Source organism: Somniosus microcephalus, chromosome 3 (assembly GCF_052327205.1).
Source record: "Somniosus microcephalus isolate GS21.2 chromosome 3, FLI_Smic_1.0, whole genome shotgun sequence".
NCBI lineage: Eukaryota > Metazoa > Chordata > Chondrichthyes > Squaliformes > Somniosidae > Somniosus > Somniosus microcephalus.
In genome coordinates this window covers 99,496,902-99,522,650 of record NC_140989.1, presented here as the reverse complement: position 1 = coordinate 99,522,650, position 25,749 = coordinate 99,496,902, and positions in this window count along the sequence as shown.

Sequence of the window (25,749 nt, the reverse complement as noted above, 5' to 3'; positions counted from 1 at the left end):
CCTATGGCTTCAGCAGAGGTAGAGGCAGGCTGCTCACTTCCCTGCAGTGACTGCTTAGACACTCTTGGCGAATGTCCTCTGGGTTTTGGAGCCTGTGAGGGCCCCGCCAAAGACTGCTCCTCCTGCCACTGTGCAAGGGCAGACTCGGCCATCAGGATCAGAGGCAGCATTTGCAGCTCTAACTGAGGGGGCAGCAACGGGGTTGATGTGTAAGCACTTTGAGAGGAGCCCCCACTTCCATGTCCCCTCTCAACGTCATCCCTCTCATGGGCCACCCTCACTTCCCTGCTAGCAAACACTTGGAGAGCACCTTGCTGCACATAAGTGGGGCGATGAAGGCCCAAGTATCCCTTCTCGAGATGATGTCAATGAGCGTCTTCCATCTGTTGTCCACAGCTAGCATATTCTCATTGGACTGCTGCATTTGCTGCTCAATGCAGGTGGCCATCCTTTCCATGGACCAGCACATCATCGCCATCACCTGCGAGATGGTGGTGCTCATGTTAGAGATGGACTCCTCCATTCTCTGTACAGTCGCGGCTGCAAAAACTGCCAGAGCCTCTTGCAATTGTTGCTGCTTCTCCAGGATCACCCTATTTCTCGATGGTCCCCAAGTTTCAGCATCTGGATGCAGTTCAGCAGAGCTTGGAGCGTGCTGCATCCTCCGGCGAGGAGTCTCCACTGTTTTCCCTGTCAACACCATCTGCTCTTGCTCACTTGTGATGTGTGAGACACCAGATGACAACACTGCTCTATGTCTCACAGGACCAACTGAGGTGTGTGTATCTGTGCTGCTGCTGGGTGCGCTTGGGTCTGCTGATTGTGCCCCCTCAGAGACTGGAGCTTCCTCTGAGGAGTCGTCCTCCTCCTCCGGCTGGACAGTGGGGGGGTGGGGGGCACTTGATGAACCTGTGGAACAGTAAAGACATGAATTAGAAGTGTTATGATAAGAATGGGTAACGTTACCATTATGCACGTGATGACATTTCACAGGCTGCTGACATCACTCACCATATGAGTGACTGTTGTATGCCATGTGGCTGTATGAGATTTAATTCTATCACCAGGTTGCTGGGAGGACCCCTTCCCTCCAACTCCCACCGCCAGCAGCTCTACAACGCCAGAGATTTCTAGGGCCTCCTCCTCTGTTGGAGTCATATTTGTGAATATTGGAGGGCCACCTCTGGTTCTCTGCCTCTCCCTGTTGTTGTGGGCTCTCTTCTCCTGCAAGGAGAGAAAGAAGAGAACTTTGAGTGAGATGGTGGAATGACTGTGATGAATGGATAAGCTACATCTGTAGAGGGTGACTATGAGGGAGTGGCATGACATTGCCAAATAGCCTCCTTCTGTGGCATTACTTGCTATGATTGCATTAGGATGAGGATGAGGTTCAGTGGTGGTTAGTCAGATGGGGATGTGAGTAGGTGCATAGACAGGGAGGGATAGGTACACCTGCAAGATAGGTTGGTGTGAGGAGTGATGTGCAGGAGTAGGCTTGGGAAGGCAGAGTGATGGGGTTGGGGTGGAAGCACATCAAGGATGTAGGTGAATGTGGCATTGCACTCACCTTTCCTGACCTCGTGAGATCATTGAATCTCTTGCGGCACAGGATCCACATCTTGCTCACCATATCCCTGCTCCTGACCTTCTCTGCGATCTCCAGCCATGGCCCCTTAGTGTCTCTGGCTGGTCTTTTTCATCCATCTGCAGGGAAGAGGACCTCACTGCGTGCTCTTACACCCTGGACTAACACTTCCAGGGAGGCATCTGGGAATCTTGGCGCAGTCTTCTGTCTGTGTGTCTCCATGACCCACAGAATTCTCAATCTTATTCAGCAATTTGTAGCTCTTCAAAGCACCTTGAACACTCCTACAGCTGAAAATGCAGTGACATCATCAGATCCGCTCTATTTAATTGGGCCGGGAAACCCGCATGACTCAATTAGTGCAATTGAGTTTAACGCGTAATGTCGAACACGCTGTTGAAATCTTCATGATGGTGACCCACTACGCGGTCCGCACGCACCTAACCCGACTCCAAGGTAAAGATTCCGACCTTACTCTCTGTGTTCTGGGCTTTCTATATTTGCCCAGCCAGAGAGCCTAAAATGAAGAGGGGAAATTTCTCTTATCGCTTTATGCTAGCAATATCATAAACAGTGATATTTATTTCTAGCAATATCATTAAAGCATTCTGAAACAACATATTTATGATTTTGCAGGAAATAGTGATCAGAAGAAATATTCCTACAGAGTTGATGATGCTGCTAACCCATAGCAACCAATGGATGACAAACTTGCACAAAAGTCTTTCAGCACCAACAGTTAGATTTTTCTTTTGAGAAACAGAATTGCAATTATTTCTGCCCACTGTATTTTTTTAACTCCTACATTACTAAATATAATTTCCATATAGTTTACAAAGAAAGCACTTTGACCAGGTTTTTCAAGATTTGGATGAGAATTGGAAGTAATTCAGTGGATTTCTTTCAGTTCATCCATTTGATAACAATAATTGGCACAGTTAAGTAAAAAACAGAAAGAAAAAACTTCCATTTATATAACACCTTTCACAACCTCAGGCCGTCCCAAAGCACTTTACAGCCAATTAAGTACTTTTGAAGTGTAGTCACTGTTGTAATGTAGGGAAACGTGGCAGACAATTTGTACACAGCAAGGTCCCACAAACAACAATGAGATAATGACCAGATCGTCTGCTTTTTTAGGAGTGAGTTGAGGGGTAGATATTGGCCAGGACACTGTGGAGAACTCCTCTGCTATTCTTCGAATAGTGCTATGGGATTTTTAATGTCCCTAGAATCATAAAAATTTACGGCACTGAAGGAGGCCATTCAGCCCATTGTGTCTGTGCTGGCCAAAAAACAGCTATCCAGCCTAATCCCACTTTCCAGCTCTTGGTCCATAGCCTTGTAGGTTACAGCACTTCAAGTGCATATCCAAGTACTTTTTAAATGTGGTGAGGGGTCCTGCCTCTACCACCCTTTCAGACAGTGAGTTCCAGACCCCCACCACCCTCTGGGTGAAAAAAGTTCTCCTCAACTCCCCTCTAATCCTTCTACCAATTACTTTAAATCTATGCCCCCTGGTTATTGACCTCTCTGCTAAGGGGAATAGGTCCTTCCTATCCACTCTATCTAGGCCCCTCATATTTTTATACACCTCAATCAAGTCTCCCCCCAGCCTCCTCTGTTCCAAAGAAAACAACCCCAGCCTATCCAATATTTCCTCATCGCTAAAATTCTCCAGTCCTGCCAACATCCTTGTAAATCACCTCTGTATCCTCTCTAGTGCAATCATATCTTTCCTGTAATGTGGTGACCAGAACTGTATGCAGTACTTTAGCTGCGGCCTAACTCGTGTTTTATACAGTTCAAGCATAACCTCCCTGCTCTTAAATTGTATACCTAAGCTAATAAAGGAAAATATCCCATATGCCTTCTTAACTACCTCACCTACCTGTCCTGCTACCTTCAGGGATCTGTGAACATGCACTCCAAGGTCCCTCTGTTCCTCTACACTTCACAGTATCCTACCATTTATTGTGTATTCCCTTGCCTTGTTACCCCTCCCCAAATGCATTACCCCACACTTCTCTGGATTGAATTCCATTTGTCACTTTTCTGCCCACCTGACCAGTCCATTGATATCTTCTTGCAGACTACAGCGTTCTTCCTCACTATCAACCCCCATGGCTAATTTTTGTATCATCTGCAAACTTCTTAATCATGCCCCCTACATTGAAGTCTAAATCATATACCACATAAAGCAAGGGACCTAGTACTGAGCCCTGCGGAACCCCACTGGAAACATCCTTCCAGTCACAAAAATGCCCGTCAACCATTACCCTTTGCTTCCTACCACTGAGCCAATTTTGGATCGAACTTGCCACTTTCCCTTGGATCCCATGAGCTTTTACTTTTCTGACCAGTCTGCCATGTGGGACCTTGTCAAAGGCCTTGCTAAAATCCATGTAGACTACATCAAATGCACTACTACCCTCATCAACCTTCCTTGTTACTTCCTCAAAAAATTCAATCAAGTTAGTCAGACATGACCTTTCCTTAACAAATCCATGCTGACTGTCCCTGATTAATCTGTGCCTTTCTAAATGACAATTAATCTGTCCCTCAGCACTTTTTCCAATAATTTGCCCACCACCGAGCTTAGGCTAACTGGCCTGTAATTACTCGGTCTATCCCTTTCTCCCTTTTTAAACAACGGTACCATGTTAACAGTCCACCAGTCCTCCGGCACCACACCTGTAGCCAGAAATGATTGGAAAATGACGGTCAGAGCCTCCATTATTTCCACCCTTGCTTCTCTTAACAGCCTGGGATACATTTCATCTGAGCCTAGCAATTTATCTACTTTGGTTTAATGTCTCATCTGAAAGACGGTACCTCCGACAGTGCAGGATTCGCTCAGTACTGTGCTGGAGTGTCAGCCTATATTTTGTGCTCAAATCTCGCAGTGAGACTTGAACCCACAGCCTTCTGACTCAGAGATGAGAGTGCTACCCACTAAGTATGCTGAATGTATTTCCAAATCACAGCCGCAGCCTTCACCTCAGCCTTTGTGTAGTACTTTCTTCTGCATTGAACACTATCCTCATTCACTACACAATGAAAGCAGACTTTCATAGATGATATTCCCTTCAGCAATTGCAAAATATTTCCCTCCTTATATGCAGAAGTTAAAGAAACCAAACTATTGGCAAACACTCTTCCTAGCTCTATCCATTATGAAGGTATCAAAGTTTTCACAGGGCAGGTCTCCATCAGGAAGGTGCAGTTTACACACTTATGATACTGACTGCCCGTTCTTCAGTCCTGTGTTCTTGCTAACCACAGAGCTAGAGGGTAAAAAACAAATGTGAACTGGATAAATGCGCAATAAACGCATTCCTGGAATCAGCCTCTGCTATAAAAACATACCATCATAACATGTAAGGCCAGGAAGAATATTCAGGAACAGGTAACATTCTTCTGCCCAACTATAAAGTCACAGAATACTTTTAATAACTATTACAGATCAGAGAGGTAGGCACAGGACATTGGTTCTCCATAATGCTGTGTCACGGTGCACTAAGACATGGATTTTCATAACAATTCTGCACATGGCAAAGTTCTGATCTAGGTTTTTTTTATCAGACCATGTCAAGCACAACTAGATGTCTCTCTACATGAAGGGAGGGACAACTGCAATGTGTGTAATCCCAGGCTGTTATTGTGACTCTCCCAATCATTGGCTCAAGAGTAGAATTGCCAAAGATGTGACAGTAGGTGATCTGTCCTGTTTGTCAGCAAAGGAATGATCTATGTCACAGATACTTAAGTGTGCAATTGGCTTAGTTGGTAGTAATCTTGCCTTTCAGTTAGAAAATTGTCGATTCAAGCCCCACTATGGACTTGAACACATAATCTAAGATGATACTTCATTGCAGTACAAAGAAGTACAGCATGGTCAGTGTGAAGTAAAGCTGAGACCCCATCTGGTAACTCAGAAGATGAAAAAGATCCCTTACCACTATTCAAGTGCTGAAATATCATAACATGAGATTTCTCTCGTGCCAACAGCTTTGAAACCACACAGCATTTGATCATCACTATTTGCACTCATTCTAATCCCATTCCTAACCATATAATTCTCAATCCTTTTTAAAGGTGTCAATAAACACAGCAGTAACTACATAGCTAGAAGTTCATTCCAATATCCATTACATGGGGTGGGGTGGGGTGGGGGGGGCGGTGGGGAGTGGTGGGATGGGGGGTGTGGTGGGGGTGGATAGCAGAATGTTCCTTCTAACATCATGTCTTACTAGAGACATTAGTTTAATACTCATGCCTTCTAATCTGCACTAATAATTTAAATGTAATAGTCAGCGTTACATTTACTTATTCACTCCACTCAGCATTTTAAAAACTTAGATCACGCTCCCTCTCAGTTCTTTTGGCCTAGAAATTGGGTTGGTAGCGCCGGCGCTGAGCGCCTAAAGAGACCTAGAATTGGGGCGAAGCCCGATGTTGGGGCGAGCGCTATGAGGATAGCGCCGACTCAGAAATTGACTATACATTTAGCGCCTGCGCTAAGTGTTTGCACACGCCCGCGAGCGCAAACGGCTCATGACGTCATTTCAGTGTGCAACGCCTTTTAGGAGCGCCTGAGTGCATATTGGGTGGCGCCCGGAGCCTTAGCGCCCAGCGCTATTAGTGACAGTTCGAGGGAGGGCTAACAGGCCGTTCTCGGAGCAGGGCGGCGCTATTTAAAGGGGACAGCTCTAGTGCAGAATCTTCTGCCACTTGGCCTGCTCATTGCGATCGCTGCTGGAGAGAGTTGGCGAGCTAATGTGGAGCGGAGTTCTGGGATTTGAGCTTTACAGTACTTGGGACCTTCAACCCTGTCCGAAGCACTTGCAGCACTACACCTAAAAGCCTTTTGACCAACTCGCATCGGAATGGGAGCTTGTTTGGAGGGCGACGGCCTCATCGCCCAACACTGTGAAGGGGCAGAGAGACGGCGGGAGAGAGAGCCGGGATTGACCAGAAGGAGGAGGGGCAATGGAGGTCGGCCAATCCGACGGGATGCTGCGAGGGTCTTTAGGCAGCAGGTGACAAGCCTTGACATGTCGGAGGAGCAGTGTTTGCGAAGGCTCCGAATCTGGAGGGACATTGTTACTGATCTGTGCCAACTGCTTGGTCAGGATCTGCAGCCGCGTGAACGCTGCAGAATCTCTCTGTCCGTGATGGCTACACTGACTGAAGGCCTCCATTTTTATGCCAACGGCTCCTTTCAGTCAGCCATTGGGGACAATGCGACTGTCGCTCAGGCTGCAGTCCGCTGTTGCATCCGGCAAGTGACAGATGCCCTTTATAGGCGAACGCGTCCATTCATTACCTTCCCTCGGACCCTGCACAAGCAGGCGGAGGAGGAGGAGTATGAGGAGGAGGAGGAGGGGGAGGAGGAAGAGCAGGCGGAGGAGGAGGAGGAGGAAGATGGAAGGGCTGCTGAAAGTGGAAGGTCCATTCGTCAGAGGCTCCTCTGGACTCGTCTCGACACCCCTGTGGCAGAATGATGAGAGTCTTACCTCATGGGCACTTTGGGTGTTTGAGGGCCTCTGCATGCCAGCATCACTGAAAGTAGTCACATGCACCAAGCAACATTTAAACTTCTGTTTATTGACACAAAAGTCTTTCATTACAGCTAAACAACGCAAAGTGAGCAGAAACCATCACTGCCAAAATAAAAGTGACCTGTTCGGCAAAGCAGCAAAACTCAACAAAAATCTGCACCTATAACAGCAGGTGAGGGTGTCCGTGAATTTGGACAAACAAACGTCTCAGCACCTCCCTCTACAACGGCCCCTTGAGGGAGAACGACTTCTCGTTCGCGCCCGGCCCCTTCCCACCCTGCTGCTCCTACGTAATTGCACCCCAGTGGCGGCCTCAAGGCTGGGGGATGCTTGCCGACTGTCTGGAAGCCCCTGAGGTACGGCCTGGCCAACCTCTGGGCTTGGAGGGTGCGGACGCGGGATGCTTGCTTTGAGCATGGCTGGGAGCAGTGTGGCCTGCAGGTGGTGGCAGCTGCAATGCAGGCGTCCCAGCGCTGGCATGTGCAATGGTCTCCTGCCGAGAGAGGACACCTGGACCATGGTCGGACGACACACTGGCTACCTGAGGGGAGCGGCTCGGCTCATCCGCCACAATCGCAGGCTCCACGGATTCCTGGCCTTGTACGGGAGTGGAAGGGCCCGGGGTGATCCTATCTGATGCAGAGAGGGTGGCTGCAGTGAGACATCGCGTTGCGTCTATCTGGCTGTGGAGGAGCCCAGCAAGTGAATGCGTGGCAACAGTGAGGACCTGTGTGCCAGGTGCCAGTGCTTCGGAGAAGGCCTGGACAGTTCTTCCCATGGCTTCGGGCAAGGCAGGAGCCGACCGCTCCACTGCCTCAGACAAGCCCTGCACAGACCTTTCCAGGGATTGTCCGAAGCCCTGAACAGTCCTTTCCATTGCCGACTCAAAGCCGTGGACAGTCCTCTCCATTGCTGGGCCGAAGCCCTGGATAGTCCTGTCCATTGTGGCCCCGAAGCCCTGGATAGACCTGTCCATTGTTTCCCCGAACACCTGGAGAGACCTCTCCATTGTTGCGCCAAAGCCCTGCAGAGTCCTCTCCATTGTTGCCCCGAAGTCCAACATACTCCTAGCCAATGAATCTATTGACTCAGGCATCTTCTCCACTGCAGCCATCAGCTCCATGTGTCTGACCCGGGCCTGTTTGCTCATCTCAGCCAGGCGCCGGACCTCATCTGCACTCTGTGCAGCAATCATGACGACCTGCCTTGCCCTGCGAGGAGACGGTGGCCGAACTTGCCTATCCCCCCTGCGTTGCTCCATGCCGCTTGGTCCGGCAACTGGTTCATCCTCAGAGCCACCCCCCCTCCCCTCCAGGGGACTACTATCCCCAGTCTGCAGATGTCTCAGCTCCCCGGATTCTGCAACGGCTGGTCCGGATTCCTCCTGGTCCTCACCTCCGGTGGCACTGGCACTGGCAGCTTCAGCGCGTTGAGCCCGAGTTGGTGCTGCTTCATCTGAAAGTGGGAGGTGGAAGGGTGGCTTTAGCAAAAGGACAGGTTTGCTGAAAGGCATGCCAGATTGCGGCATGGCTCTGACATGGCTGCACACTGAGGATGCATGCTGGCGGGGGGACCAAGTGGAAGGCAACAGGTGGAAAAGGTGAGAGTCTTACCCTCGCTGTCGGTAATGGGGTCGGCAGATGCAGTGGTCACTGGACCAGACAGACGTCCTCCAAGTATCTGGTGCACTCTCTCCTCCAGATCCGTGAGAATGACCACTTGTGCAGGTCCGCCACCGGTTCGACGCTGTTCTTTTCTAATCTGCGCCATCTTCGACTGCAGGGGAAAGAAGGGGAGGTTCTGTTACATGAGGCCTTGAGACATCATCGCATGCCCCCCATGGTGCAAGAGCCCTTACATGAGGCCTTGAGACATCATCGCATGCCCCCCATTGTGCAAGAGCCCTTACATGAGGCCTTGAGACATCATCGCATGCCCCCCATTGTGCAAGAGCCCTTACATGAGGCCTTGAGACATCATCGCATGCCCCCCATGGTGCAAGAGCCCTTACATGAGGCCTTGAGACATCTGTCCATGTGTCTGCCCAGAAAGGGCCATGGGTGCATACTGACAGATGGCCAGTGGCGCATCATTGCAGCAGGGTGCCCGAAGTCAGCTGCAGATGGAGGGAAGCACAAGTTTGGTAAACCATCACTCACCCTAACGATCCGTGTGAGGTCGTTGAATTTCTTCCTGCACTGAACAGGGGTCCTGGTCGCCATGCTGCTGGAGTTGACCCTCACAGCAACCTCCCTCCAAGATCGTCGGTAAGCCTTCTGATTTGGCCTCTTGCCATTATCCGGGTACAGCACCTGTCGACGGTGTTCAACTGCAGCCACCAATTGGTCCAGAGCCTCAGTGCTGAAGCGCTCTGCTCTCTGCCTAACCTTCTCCATAATGATGAACTTTGTACCGCCAGACAAGGGCGAGCGCCGAATCTGAGGCCTACAGGGCGTTGGGTGTTTAAGCTCAGTCTGACTGACCCGCCCCTTTAAGAGCCGGCCGGCGCCTGCAGGTCTCGTGCTTTGCCGTAATTGAGTTCACCTGCGCTGCGCCCGTCCGCGTCGAAATTGAGTAGCGCCTGACCTTTTGCGCCTTAAGAGCACCGTGCAACGGCTGATTTAGCGCCTGAATCCCCTTTGGGGGCGATGCAACCCAATATCGCCCCAGGCGCGGATAGCTCTCGTCTGGCTATAAACTTAGCGCATCGCCAGTTCTAACGCCTCAAGCGGGGCTATACCCAATTTCTAGGCCTTTCTCTCCTCCTATCCTGATGGTATTGGCACCTTGAACTTCAGGGTCTGACCAAGTGTCCATTCTTCACGGGTGACACTAGAATTTGAGGGCTGCCATTCTATTTAACCCTGGAAGTAATCACAGCAAAGCCTGATCCTGTCCTTTCATGCATGCCAAGTACCATCCTTTTAAGCTGACAGTGAATGTTTCAGCCCATGTGTCAACTTGTTTCATAATAAAATGATCTGTTTTCATTGGGTTTTAGGGTTTGTCAGTATCAACTGACCCGATCAGTTGGAGGGTGGAAGTGAAGGTTGTTAGAACCAATCAATTGGACATTACTTTCACTCATTTTTAGTTGCACGTGAACTTAAGGCCGACAGGTTTTAAGGTAAGCTGATGGTTAAAGGTATGTTCATTAATGTTTGTTTTGAAGTAAGTTATATATAACAAACAAACTGCTAAAATGCAGCTTTTAAAAACTTTTTACTTTTACCAAAGGAACCTCCTGGAGTAAGCCCTGCTGTTACCTTATGTGAAGGTTTACTTTCTTCAAATCTGGTTGGGGCTGCTTCTTGACATAAGTTCCTTGGTGTAAATACATTAATTTGATTTAATTGAGCTTTCCTGTCATTCAATTCCAGAATTGGCAGTGTTTGTAATAGAACAGGATTGGAATGGAGATTGTTTATCTTAATTTAAAAAATTACACTGATTCGGGCATTTAGGATTTTACTGTAGTGAATTACTGTGGACTGATGGTGAATTATAGACTTCCATTATGTTCCGTATCTTTGAAAATTGTTTTCTGTTGTTTACATGTGGTGGCGATCCCTTTGTTTCTGTGCACTAATTAAGGAGAGAGCACCCAGCATCACTATTAGAACCTTCAACATACACTGGAAAGAAAGAAAGGCTTGCATTTATATAGCACCTTTTACGACCACTGGACGTCTCAAAGCGCTTTACAGCCAATGAAGTACTTTTGAAGTGGAGTCACTGTTGTAATGTGGGAAACGTGGCAGCCATTTTGCGCACAGCAAGGTCCCACAAACGCAATGTGAAAATGACTATTTTTGTTATGTTGGTTGAGGGAGAAATATTGGCCAAGACACCTGGGATAACTCCCCTACTCTTCTTCAAAATAGTGCCTTGGGATCTTTCACGTCCACTTGAGAGAGCAGATGGAGCCTCGGTTTAACATCTCATCTGGAAGACGGCACCTCCAACAGTGCAGCACTCCCTCAGCACTGCACTGGAGTGTCAGCCTAGCTTCATGTGCTCAAGTCCCTGGAGTGGGACTTGAACCCACAACCTTCTGACTGAGAGGCGAAGTGTGCTACTCGCACACTTAGTAGCACACTCGCAGCTGTGTGAGCTCTTTGCTAAGTAATCTATAACTAATCCCAATGTCCTGCTCTCTCATAGCTTTGTATCTCCCACTGCATCAAAAATGTATCCAGTTTACCCTAAAATGGTCTCTGGCCTCAATCATTCCCTGTGGCAAAGTATTCCATGCTCCATCAACCCACTGCAAAAACAAATTTCTCCTAACCTGTCTTCTTGTGCTCTCAGTGATGATTTTAAATTGATGACCCCTTGTCACTCTCTGTCCAACCAGGGGAAATTGTATTTCTCTATTCATTCTATCAAATCCTTTCATAACTAAAAACCCTCCATTAATTCTCCTCTCCGCCTTCTCTGCTCCAGCAGAATTAGTCCCAGTATCTCAAGCTACTCATAAGTAAAATTTACATTCTCTAACATCATCTTGGTGAATATATATATTGGCCCAGAAATTCGGCTCTCCACGGGTGAGTACGCACGGGGTACTCACCCGTAGGCCGAATGGAAGTGCCGGTTTTCTGCATGCACTGCGTATGCGCGGGAAACCGGCACTTCCGATCCTCTGAACGAAGGGGTTCAGAGGTCGAACGCGCGCGCAGGGGAGGCTGCGCGTGCGCTTTGAACTTAGTTTTTTTTGCAGGTTTTCATGTGAGGTTAAGCCTGCAGGATTTACACATTTAAAAAGCAGGCATAAGGCCTGCTTTTTACAAGGTAAGTGGTCAATTAATTAAAATTAAAACATTTTTTCCACAGGTTTATTATTTTTAAATACTTTAAAGCAAGGTAAGTTTATTTTTAGCCTCGTTCTTTTATTAAAAATTTTTTTTCAAAAATTTAAATTATTGTTTTAAATAGTTATTTAATGCAGTTTATAGTTTATTTAAAAAGTGTGATTTTTTAAAAATTTATTTGAAGGTTTACTGCTATTTTGGGGCCCGTAGTATTCATAAGTTTTCACAGGTCTTCCTGTCAATCTTATGAATGGGCTTTTCCCTCCTCCGATTGGCTGCCCATGGCTCACGTGATCCCAGGGGACGCATCGCACTAACTACGCCCCTGGGACACGCAAGCACAGCGCGCCGGCAGCTGGGCCAGGCCCCGGAGCGGAATTCCACGGGGCCCTAGATCTCAACTGCCGGCACACTAGGTAAGTGCAGGTCGGGGGCTTACACCTGCAGGAAGCCTCCGACCCGAATTTCTGGGCCAATGTACACATAGGGGCTAAGATGAGTGGTCAGGAGTTGCGTGTCAAGACATGTATAAGATCAGCGGGCAGGAAGTTGGGAATTTCATAACTGGAAAGGAACTAGGGGATTGTTTCTTTCATAATGGTGAGTGATTGTATAGGGGTTTGAAGCAGACAGGGCAATGTACATATAAACAGAAACAGAATCCTTCTAGGTTACAAGACCTTTTGAGATAACAAGGTCAAGGGGGTCCCCATGGTTGAGGATTAGAGATTTTATATGGAGCACAAGGTTGAGTGAGGACAGGATGTCCATGAATTCATCAACAGTGTGGTCATGAGAAAAGACCCTATTTGCAAGGAAGCAGACATTTTGAAGGGTGATGCAGAGTGGATGAGTCATAGAAGATCCATTGTGATGGCTAGAAGAGGCAGTGTGGATTGCTACTTTGGGAGAACCAACCTCAGGAGCCACAGTATTCATGCCAGATGATGCCAAGAGTGAAGCAAAGAGAAGCCTTGGACCAGTCTAGGAGGGACTTATTCCCAGGGTTACAGCAAAAGATGTGGTCAGTGGAGGTGTAGCGGCAAGTGTGTTGGAGCATAAGGCAATAGAGTTGAGAAATGGGAGGTGGTTCATGACAGCAACCAAGAAAATGGTGATGGGGAAAGAAGGAGATATAGGTTAAATATGAAACCTGAGTGACTTAAGCGTGATTATGCAAATCTATGGTAGAGTTCATCGTGGATACTGAACAAGGTTCAAAGCTCGCTAGTGCTTGAAACAGGATAGGACCAAATGGTGGTCCAGGATATCTGGGCCTGGTGGCAGGCTGAGAAGGAAGAGAATCAGGGGCCTTTTGTTGGTTGAAGAGAATGACAGCTTGAAATTTGTTAGAGAGTCCGGAGCCTGGTGGCATTTGATGCGCTATCAATTACTCATAAAAGACGGAGAGTTAGTGTAGTGTATGTACCCGTCTACCTTTAAGAGAACTATTGTATGTAACCGTCCACCTTTAAGAGAACTACTTTAGGTGTTGCACTACTTTGTTGGCTTCTGTATACTGTAATACCGACGGTGACCACACCGGTATATAAGTGCTGTGTCAGGAGTTATTGGGCAGGTTCGCCCTGACCTTCGAATAGTAAAGTCCTGTTTTAAGTTACTCTTGGAGTCTGTGCATTAATTAACTAAACAAGCCACAGACTTTACAGTGGCGACGAGTCCGATCGTACCCTGCGGCAACAATACGTCCAAAGCAGTTAACGAGCGTCGAGAAGAGGCAACCGCCCTCGTCGTTCTGCTGGGAGAAAACTCGAGGCTGCAGAACTAGAAAGGAGGAAGAATTTAGAGACAAAGACTTCCATCAGCAACAGGCACTGACTGTCCCTTCTGCCACGGTGAGGAGTGAGCCGATCAGCACGAGAAGCAAGGCGGCCACGATGACTGTGAGTAAGGGAAAGTAAAAAGAATAACCGGAGGATAAGGGCGGTGCACTCGACCACGGTCGAGGGGGAAAGGAGCCGGACAGAAGTCGGGTCCAGAGGCGCTGAGACTGGGGCAGCGTGGAGCAAGGAAGCCGCGGTACAGACAGGCTGGGGACGCAACGGCGTCGTGAGACAGCTAGACCGCGACCGGCGAAAAAGGCCGGGCTGCGACCGAAGCCACGAAGCGCTGCGACTGGGAACGTAGGCGCGGGAAGAGATAAACTCAGCCGCAGCCGGGGAGGGAAGCACCGGACTGCGAGAGGGCTGGGAGGCGTGATTGGGAGCCGAGCGAGCGGGAGAGGCAGAGCCGACCAAGGGAGACTGAGCGAGAGCCAGTCCAGCGGCTGAAACTGTTCTCCATCAACGGGGTGTACCCAGCGCCGGTAGAGCCGAGCGAGCGGGAGAGAGACAGAGCCCGAGCAAGGGAGGCTGAGCGAAAGCCAGTCCAGCGGCTGAAACTGTTCTCCGTCAACGGGGTGTACCCAGCGCCGGTAGAGCCGAGCGAGCGGGAGAGAGACAGAGCCCGAGCAAGGGAGACTGAGCGAGAGCCAGCCCAGCGGCTGAAACTGTTCGCCGTCAACGGGGTGTACCCAGCGCCGGTTGCCCTGCCGAGAAAAGGGAAAGCACTGAAGCCGACGCGCAGGCTGTGAACCTGAAAGCCAGCGGCCGTCGCCCGTGGGGAAAGTGTACCCCTCCCGCCAGGGGAAGAAACGCGGGAAACCGCCATTAGGCGGAGAAGAAGACAGAAGCGGGGAACCGCTATTGAAGTGGGCGGGGAGAGAAGATAAGCGCGGGAAACCGCCATTTTCGCGGGAACCGCCATCTTGAAAAAAAAAAGAAAATTTAAAGAAATAATCCGTGGTGTTATCAGGAAGAGAGGAAGATGCCTAAGCGTGGTAACATCAATGATTTTAACTCCGAGGTAGAAGACTGGGCCACGTATGTGGAACGCATTGAGATCTATGGTGAGGCCAATAGAATAGAAGAAGATGACAAAGCTATAACCTTTCTAAACTCGATGGGCGCGAAGACATACGGGCTCTTGAAGCATCTACTAGCACCAGCTAAACCGGCGGATCAGACTTTCGATGATATTGTTGCTGTCCTGAAGGATCATTTTAACCCCGCACCACTGATGTTAGTGGAACGATCCAAATTCTATGCGAGAACGCAAAGGAAAGACGAAAGCAACGCAGAATACTTGGTCGAACTGCGTAGACTAGCGAAACACTGCCAGTTTGGAGGGAATCTGACAGAGGCATTGCGAGACAAGTTCGTGTGCGGGTTGTCAAAGGAAGGAACGCAAAAGCGACTACTCGAAGAGAACGATCTTACACTTGAGAAGGCTGTCCTTATTGCTGCATCGAACGAAGCCGCAGCGAAAGGAACAGCGGAAATGCAGCTAAAGGCAGCGGCACTCAGTGTGGATCAAATTACCTCGAGTACAACGAAATGCTATCGTTGTGGGAAGACAACACACGACCAGAACCAATGCTGGTTTAAAAACCAGGAATGTAGGAAATGTGGCAAGCTCGGTCACATAGCTAAGGTATGCCGGTCAGGAAAGAAGACCAACAATAATGAGTCACCACAAAAGAGGTACAGAAAGGTACATGAGGTGACTAGGAGGAGTCCGGAAGAACAGAATTCGGACTCACACTCCAACTGCAAGGAACTGGATAGTCTGAGAATTCACAATGTGAGTAATGAAGCTGACCGACAAGCTATCTGGATCACACTACAGATTGCAAAAGTCCAAGTGAAAATGGAAGTGGACACCGGATCGGTGTTGACGGTCATGAATAAGCATGATTATAAAAAGTTATTCAAGCATATTCCTCTACGGGATACGGAACTAGTATTGAAGACATACACGGGGCACAAAGTATACCCCATCGGAAAGATAGAAGTCAAGGTGAGATACAAGGACAAAGAGCACCAAAGGATGGACCTGTATGTGTTGCCTGAGGGAGGTCCACCACTTCTGGGACGGGAGTGGATCAGGAAAATAAAGATAGACTGGCATTCACTAAACACCATGACGGTAGATTCCGGAAAGGAAGATGTCAAACCTGAACGGTTGTCCAGAATATTAGACGAAGCTAAAGAGGTATTCCAGCAAGGACTGGGAACACTGCGAGGAATTAAAGCAAAGGTTAAGATTGCAGAACATGCAAGCCCAAAATTTTTCAAAGCCAGATCGGTACCTTACGCGATACGACCTGCTGTGGAGGCAGAACTGGAAGAACTTGAACGATCAGGGGTACTGTCAAAAGTGGACTGGAGTGAGTGGGCCACGCCCATTGTTCCCGTCATGAAGTCTTCACCAAGTGACAAGCCAGGGGGACCGGGGAAGGTCCGCATCTGCGGAGACTTCAAGATCACAGTGAATCCGGTGCTTCACACGGTACAATACCCGCTTCCGCGGATTGAAGATATCTTTGCTTCGTTGGCTGGAGGGAAACACTTCACCAAGATAGACCTGGCACAGGCATACTTACAAATGGAAGTCGAGGAAGAGTCGCGTCAGTACCTCACCATCAACACACACAGAGGCTTGTATCGTTATAATAGACTGGTTTTTGGGGTAGCTTCGGCTCCAGCAATTTGGCAGAGGGCCATGGAGCAGGTATTACAAGGAATTCCAAGCACGCAGTGTTACTTAGACGATATCCTGATTACGGGAGAAGACGAGGAAGAACACCTCACAAATTTGAAACTGGTGCTCACCAGGTTGAAGGAATATGGCCTTCGAGTTAATCGCAAGAAATGTGAGTTCTTCCAAAAACGGATCTCGTACTGCGGTCATGTCATTGACCGAGAGGGGCTGTGCAAGTCACCTGACAAGATAGAAGCTGTCGTGAAGGCCCCCGCTCCGGAAAACGTATCACAGTTAAGATCATTCTTGGGGTTGATTAATTATTATCACAAATTTCTGCCGAATCTATCCACGGTGCTGCATCCGCTGAATGCTCTGTTGCGGAAAGAAGTACCATGGAAGTGGAGTGAGGAATGTAAAAAGGCCTTTCGCAGAAGCAAGGCGTTGATTACCTCTGAAGAAGTGTTGGCTCATTTCAACCCAACGTTACCTCTTCGTCTAGCTTGTGATGCTTCCCCCTATGGAATTGGAGCAGTACTTTCACACAAGTTACCAAATGGCTCAGAAAGGCCAGTGGCATTCGCGTCCCGGCCATTGACCTCCGCGGAGCGAAATTATGCTCAAATAGATAGGGAGGCCCTCAGCCTTGTGTGGGGCGTAAAGAAATTCAATCATTACCTGCAGGGCAAGAAGTTCACATTACTGACAGACCACCAGCCGTTGGTATCCATATTCAACCCTAACAAGGCCGTTTCCACCATGACAGCGCAAAGGTTACAGAGGTGGTCCGTGTTACTTGGGGCACACCAATATGACATCGAATACAAAAGGTCCAAACAGCATGGAAATGCTGATGGATTATCGCGCTTGCCATTGCCGATAGTAGAAGAAGCGACTACAGTGGACCCGGTAGAGATGTTCCACTCATCCATAGTGGAATGTCTACCAGTAACAAATTCGATGATCGAAAACGAAACAAGAAATGACCCGACTCTCTCACGAGTCTATGATTTAATGGTGGAGGGATGGCCAGCACAGGGCGAACCAACACTGCCAGCATTTTCGCAGAGAAAAGAACAGCTGTCAGTGTGTCGAGGAACCCTGATGTGTGGATCTAGAGTGGTGATACCACCCAAACTTCAACAGAAGGTGTTAAAGGAGCTGCACGAGGGACATCTGGGTGGAGTGAAAATGAAGAACCTAGCAAGAGCATTTGTGTGGTGGCCAGGCATTGATGGGGACATCGAAGAAATCACTAAGAGCTGTCTAGGATGCCAGAAGGTCCAAAACGCGCCACCACAGGCTCCTCTGCATCCATGGGAGTGGCCCTCTTCTCCTTGGCAAAGGGTACACATCGACTTTGCTGGTCCATTTATGGACTCAATGTTTCTAATAGCGGTGGATGCACACTCCAAGTGGCCGGAGGTAATAAAGATGTCCACCACCACCACGGAAAAAAACCATCACAGTGTTAAGGACCATGTTTGCTAGGAATGGGCTGCCGGAACAGATCTGTTCTGATAATGGACCGCAATTTGTGTCCGAAGAATTCAAGAAATTCTTAAAGAGCAATGGGGTTAAGCACTACACGTCAGCCCCATACCATCCCGCCTCCAATGGATTGGCTGAAAGGTTTGTCCAGACCTTCAAGAAGGCCATAAAGGCCATGGGTAATGAAGCCATTAACTTACAACATAAGGTGGATAGCTTCTTGTTGGCGTACAGGAATGCAACACATGCGGTCACAAATCAAACTCCCGCCATGATGTTTTTTAATAGACGACTAAGATGCCGGCTGGATTTGCTTAAGCCAAACGTCAGAAGGGACGTAGAGAACCGGCAATTCCAGGGCATGAATGAAAGGCCAACTAGATCTTTTCAGATAGGTCAACAAGTTTTGGCCCGGGACTACCGTACCGAGAAATGGCAGCCTGGAACTATTGGAAAAAGGCTAGGGCCGTTGATGTATACGGTGGACATTGGGGACAGTATAATAAGGCGCCATGTTGACCAGATCATAGGGTCAGCCACAAATGGCCAATCTACTCCACCACCTTACACGGTTAATGTTGAGACAGAGATACCCAGAACACCTACCTCCGATCTGGTAATACTGGAATCAGATGAACCTGACACTGTCCTTCAAGCCGAATCGACCTTGCCAGAAGCACCTGCTACCCCGCCGGGAGTTACAACACCACCGAGGCGTTATCCGGACAGAGTCCGGAAACCTCCAGAGAGACGGAATCTGTGAACTGTCTTGCATCAAGTTGTATATATGTTATAATGTATGTTTAATGGGGAATCAGTATGTTGTAAGCTAAAAAGGGAGGATTGTAGTGTATGTACCCGTCTACCTTTAAGAGAACTATTGTATGTAACCGTCCACCTTTAAGAGAACTACTTTAGGTGTTGCACTACTTTGTTGGCTTCTGTATACTGTAATACCGACGGTGACCACACCGGTATATAAGTGCTGTGTCAGGAGTTATTGGGCAGATTCGCCCTGACCTTCGAATAGTAAAGTCCTGTTTTAAGTTACTCTTGGAGTCTGTGCATTAATTAACTAAACAACCCACAGACTTTACAGTTAGGAGAGTAACTAAAGGCTTTTATTAGCAAAGAACAGAGCATGCCTCTCGTGGTTGACTGGGTTCCAAGAAGGCAGGGGGCTGCAGGTCAATCACCTTTATACCTGGGCCTGTGGGTGGAGCCAGCCGAGACATGTTGAGGCATGCATAGGTACAACAGTGTGCAGCAATAACCACAACAACAACAACAGTGAATAACAATAACAGTGGTTTACCACATTCACCCCTTGTTTAAAATTGAGTCCGGCGGGGTGAAGTGTACTAAAGGTTCGTGTAAGTAAGTCTATCAGGTGGCCTTGTATGCCGTCCTGATCGTCGTGGTGGCGGCGGTGATGGTGCAGCATCCAACGTTGAATCTGGCGTCTCATTGAGTGGTTGGGTGGTCAATGACGGGTCCTGGGGCTGCGGCATGCCGTCTAGCGGGGTTGGGTTGTGGGTAGTGGTGGATGGCAATGGTAGTGTTTCAGGGGCACCCAAAGGTGCGAGATCTCGTGTGGGGGCTGTGTCCTCCCACCCGTCCGGGTACGCTACGTAAGCGTACTGGGGGTAGGCGTGGGTAGTGGTGGGTGGCGAGGGAGATGTTTCGGGAGCACCCGAAGGTGCGAGGTCTCGTATGGAGACTGTGTCCTCCCGCCCGTCCGGGTACACCACGTAAGCATACTGAGGGTTGGCATGGAGGAGGCTCACCCTCTCGACCAGGGGATCCGTCTTATGGGACCTCACGTGCTTCCGCAGTAGGACGGGTCCTGGAGAAGTCAGCCATGTCGGTAACGAGGTCCCCGATGTGGACTTCCTGGGGAAGGAGAACATTCTCTCATGAGGGGTAGCATTGGTGGCTGTACAGAGCAGTGACCGAATGGAATGGAGCGCCGCAGGGAGGACTTCCTGCCAGCGAGAGGTCGGAAGGCCCTTAGATTTCAAGTTTAAAAGGACTGCCTTCCAGACCGTCGCATTCTCCCTTTCCACCTGGCCATTCCCCCGGGGGTTGTAGCTGGTGGTCCTGCTTGTAGCGATACCTCTCGAGAGCAGGTACTGCCGGAGTTCGTCGCTCATAAAGGATGAGCCCCTGTCGCTATGAATATAGCTAGGGAAATTGAACAAGGCGAAGAGGTCATTCAGACATTTAATGACTGTGGTACTGGTCATGCCTGAGCAAGGGATGGCAAACGGGAAACGGGAGTACTCATCAATTATGTTGAGGAAGTACACATTGCGGTCGGAGGAGGGGAGGGGCCCTTTAAAATCGACGCTCAGCCGTTCAAAGGGGCGCGTGGCTTTGATCAGGCTTGCTCTGTCTGGCCTATAAAAATGCGGTTTGCACTCGGCACAAATTTGGCAGTTCCTGGTCATGGTCCTGACCTCCTCGATGGAGTAGGGCAGGTTACGGGATTTGATGAAGTGAAAAAACCTGGTGACCCCCGGGTGGCAGAGGTCATTGTGGAGGGTCTTCAGTCTATCGACCTGCGCGTTGGCGCATGTACCACGTGATAGGGCATCTGGGGGCTCATTGAGTTTCCCGGGCCGGTACAAGATATCGTAATTGTAGGTGGAGAGTTCGATTCTCCACCTCAAGATCTTGTCGTTCTTAATTTTGCCCCTCTGCTTATTATTAAACATAAAAGCTACTGAACGCTGGTCAGTGAGCAGGGTAATTCGTTTTCCGGCCAGGTAATGCCTCCAATGTCGCACAGCTTCCACAATGGCCTGGGCCTCCTTTTCGACAGAGGAGTGTCGAATCTCGGGGCCCTGGAGGGCCCTTGAGAAAAAGGCCACGGGTCTCCCCGCCTGGTTAAGGGTTGCAGCTAGGGCAAAGTCGGATGCGTCGCTCTCCACTTGGAAAGGGATGGACTCATCCACTGCGTGCATTGTGGCCTTCGCAATATCTCCTTTTATGAGAGTGAAGGCTGCACAGGCCTCTGCTGTCAGGGGGAAGGAGGTGGACTTGATGAGGGGTCTGGCTTTGTCTGCATAGTTGGGCACCCACTGAGCATAGTACGAGAAAAACCCTAGGCATCTCTTCAGTGCTTTTTGGCAGTGGGGGAGGGGGAGCTGCATAAGGGGGCGCATCCTGTCGGGGTCGGGGCCGATGACTCCGTTCTCCACTACACAGCCAAGAATGGCAAGGCGCTTGGTACGAAACATACATTTGTCCTTGTTGTATGTTAGGTTCAGCCACTGGGCCGTACGGAGGAATTTCTCTAGATTAACATCATGGTCCTGCTGGTCGCGGCCGCAGATGGTGACGTTGTCTAGATAGGGGAAAGTGGCCTGGAGCGCGTTCTGGTCAACCATCCGGTCCATCTCCCGTTGGAAGACTGAAACCCCGTTGGTGACGCCGAAGGGAACTCTGAGGAAGTGGTAGAGACGACCGTCAGCTTCAAAAGCTGTGTACTGGCGGTCCTCAGCCCTGATGGGGAGCTGGTGGTATGCTGACTTCAGATCAATCGTCGAGAACACCCGGTATTGTGCTATCTGATTGACCATGTCAGATATGCGGGGGAGTGGGTATGCATCTAGCTGGGTGTAGCGATTGATCGTCTGGCTGTAGTCAATAACTAGGCGCTGTTTTTCGCCAGTCTTCACTACCACCACTTGTGCTCGCCATGGGCTGGTGCTACTTTCAATAATCCCTTCCTTCAGGAGTCTTGCTACCTCGGATTTAATGAAGCTCCTATCCCCGGCACTGTAACGCCTGCTTTTGGTAGCGATGGGCTTACAGTCGCGGGTGAGGTTAGCGAACAAGGAGGGGGGGGGGACTTTAAGGGTGGAGAGGCTGCAAATGGTGCGCGGCGGGCGATTTAAAAGCTGCTGGCTGCAGACTGTGAGTGGGGGGAGGGGTCCGTCGTACGCTAATGTGACACTCTTAAGGTGGCACTGAAAATCCAACCCCAGTAGAACGGCAGCGCAAAGATGGGGCAGGACCAGGAGTTTAAAATTTTTGTATTCTGTGCCCCTTACTGAAAGGGTCACTACACAGTAGCCACCGACGTCCACTGACTGGGCTTTGGAAGCCAAAGAGATCCGATGTCGCGTCGGCAGGACCGGGAGAGAGTAACTGCGCACCGTGTCGGGGTGGATAAAGCTTTCCGTGCTCCCGCTGTCAAAAAGGCAGGTAGTGGCGCGGCCGTTTACCGTAATGTCCATCATGGACCTGGACAGTTGATGAGGGAGAGATTGGTCCAGCGTCACGGAGGCCAGCGTATGGTCGAGTGAGTCGATGTGGTCGTCAGATGAGGCGGTGGTTGAGTCCGGGTCCCCCGTGGTTGAAGTAGGAGACGTCCGAGATGGCGGGCAAAATGGCGGTGCCCATGGTCCCGATCCCCACGCGGCTGGGGGAGCCCAAGATGGCGGACAAGATGGCTGCCCCCACGGTTCGCACGCGGCGCTGCTGGCGTTAGCGGTTTTACCTTTGCAGGCGCTGACATAGTGTCCTTTCTTCCCGCAGCCGGAGCAGGTACCGTTTCTCGCCGGGCAGCGTGCTCTGGGGTGTTTTGCCTGGCCACAAAAATAACATTTCTGTGCCTTGGACATCGCAGCAGCAGTTGAAGGTGGCGGTCCCATGACCCAAGGTTGTGGCGTCCACGTTGCGGGGCGGTTAGGGGAGAAGGCGTCCATATTCCTGTGGGCCGCGTCGAGCAAGAGCGCGAGGGACACTGCCTTTCTCAGGTCCATTTCTCCCTTTTCCAACAGTCTCTGCCGGGAGTAGTCGGACCTTAGACCCGCAACGAAAGCATCTCGGATCAGTCCCTCCGTGTGTGCTGCGGCTGGTACTTCTTTGCAATCGCAGTCTCGGCCGAGTATCCGTAGTGCCCGTAGGAAGGCCTCCACCGATTCCCCGGGCTGCTGTCTGCGGGATCTTAAGAGGTGCCTGGCATAGACCATATTTACCGGGCGTGCGTATTGCCCTTTTAGCAGATCGATAGCCGCCGCGTAGGTCGTCGCGTCCTGGATTATTGTATAAACTTGGTGGCTCACCTTTGAGGCCAGGATTTCCAACTTGTTTTCGCCCAGGGTCACAGTTGAGGCTTGCAGGTAGGCCTCGAAGCAACGCAGCCAATGCGCGAATTTGGTAGCCGAACCCGCTTCTTGTGGGTCTAGGTCCAGGCATGTTGGTCTGATGGCTCGCAGCAGCTCCTGTTGCTCAGTGTTTGGTGCAGCAGCTCCTGTTGCTCAGCGTTTGGTGCAGCAGCCTGCTGTTCAGCGTTTGGTGCAGCAGCCTGCTGTTCAGCAAATGTCGACATTTTGTTTTTGCTAATAAAATTGATGCGCTATCAATTACTCATAAAAGACGGAGAGTTAGGAGAGTAACTAAAGGCTTTTATTAGCAAAGAACAGAGCATGTCTCTCGTGGTTGACTGGGTTCCAAGAAGGCAGGGGGCTGCAGGTCAATCACCTTTATACCTGGGCCTGTGGGTGGAGCCAGCCGAGACATGTTGAGGCATGCATAGGTACAACAGTGTGCAGCAACAACCACAACAACAACAACAGTGAATAACAATAACGTGGTTTACCACAGCATTTATAAAGGGTCTAGGTCCTGGTAGTAATTGAAGAAGGTCTAAATCTTAAGTGATTTGCATTCAAAGTCAGGGTCTGGCAGGCAGCTGAAGATCAGTGTCTAGGGCCTCTGTGACTGGAGGTCAGGATTCGTGGCCTAGCTGGTTGGAGGCTGGAATCTGTAGCCAGACTAGCTGGTAATCGGGGTCTGGACCCGAGCTTACTGGTTTGGCAGTTGGGGGCCAGGGCTCAGTTAGCTGCAGGTCAGGACCTGGGTGCTTGCTTGATGTTTGGGTCGACTAGCTGGTCGTCGGAATCTGGCTGTACAGTAATGGAGGAACAATCCGAGGTGGCCGCAGTGAAGCAGTAAGATCGGAATCCCGGGACCAAAAGCAGTGTTGGATCAGAGCACAGAAACCAGGCAGAGTGAAGCAGCATGGCTGAGGTGATCAGAAGATCAAAACAGAGAAGCTCCAATGTAGCCATCCCCAGAATAGCCCATGATGAGCTCAGGATGGACTCTAACTTATAGCTGGAGGGATGGGCTATTTCACAGTGAGGGCAGGGGGCTAGAGCCAAAGAAAGTTACAACAACAACAACTTGCATTTGTGTAGTGCCTTTAACGTAGAAAAAATTCTAAGGCGCTTCACAAAAGAGTAATCAGACAAAAATCAACACCAGGCCAAAGAAAGATATTTGGATGGGTGACCAATAGTGGTCAGAGGTGGGTTTTAAGGAGTGTCTTAAAGGAGAAAAGAAAGGTGGAGAGGCAGGGAGGTGTAGTTAGAGAATTCTACAGCTTAGGGCCTAGACGGCTGAAGGCACAGTTACCGATGTTGGGGCAAAAGGACTTGGGATGCACTAGAGGCCAGAGTTTGAGGAATGCAGAGTTCTTGGAGGGTTGTAGGGCTAGAGATAGGGAGGGGTGAGGCCATGAAGGGGTTTGAACATGAGGATAAGAATACAGCATAGAAGGAGGTCATTCAGCCCATTGTGTCTATGCTGGCACTTTGCTAAATTAATCACTGCTCCATGGTCTCCCAAAAGATATTCATCTGCTTCACATATTTATCCCAATTTCCCCTTAAAGGATGCCTGTGGCAAAGCATTACATGTCAAAATAGCCCTTTACGGAGGGTAGTTCATTCTTGGCCCGAAAAACTCATAGGAAGAATAAAACGGGCTTCCAAAAGGGCTGGGCATCCTCAAACAGCAAGGAAGATTGTGGGAGAAAGGGGCTTGGATGTAATTCAGGAGCTCTAGTTTGGTGCTGCCATTGCAGGTGCCATCTTTGATCTTGTGATACATGATGTAAATGTGGCTAGACTCTCATAAAAGGACCTAGATTCTGTAAAGTTCCTGAAACACCTACAACTACTTTTATTTTCATGCCCATGTCCCCGTGCATTTTCAGTCTGACTTTTTACCGTCACATGTTGTAAGGTCTACACATTCAGGGAGTATATCAACCTTCTTGAAGCTTTAGGTGTCACCTTGGCTCACTGGTTGGCACTCCAGAGATTTGAGCACATAATCTAAGCTGACATTTCAGTGCAGTACTGAGGGAGCACTGCACTACCAGAGATGCCATCTTTCGAATGAGAGTTAAACCGAGGCCACGTTTGCCCTCTCAGGTGGATGTACTATTCAAAGAAGAGCAGGGGAGTTCTCTCCCGATGTCCTAGCCAATATTTATCCCTCAACCAACAGTACTAAAAAAGTTTATCTTGTTAGTATCTCATTGTTGTTTGTGGGACCTTTTTGTGCTCAAATTGACTGCCGCGATTCCTGCAGTACAACAGTGGCTACACTTCAAAAGTACTTCATTGGTTGTAAAGCACTTTGGGATGTCCTCAGGCCATAAAAGACCCTTTATAAATGCAAGTTCTTTCTTTCTTAAGTTCCACTTTTGATAGTTTCTATGCTAACTTGTATATATCTTCCCACAGCATGTACATTACACCTCTGCTATCAAGCAGGTGGCACTCACATTGGAGGCCATGTCAGATCCTGTTATCTTGGTCATACGCCTACCTATTGAAGAACAATGAGTATCTATAATGGGAAATCTGGAAAAAATATAAAGAAAATGTTCCTGATAAAGTGATGTTAGATAAATGAGAAAATATTATTGTCAGCAGATATCATTTTTAAT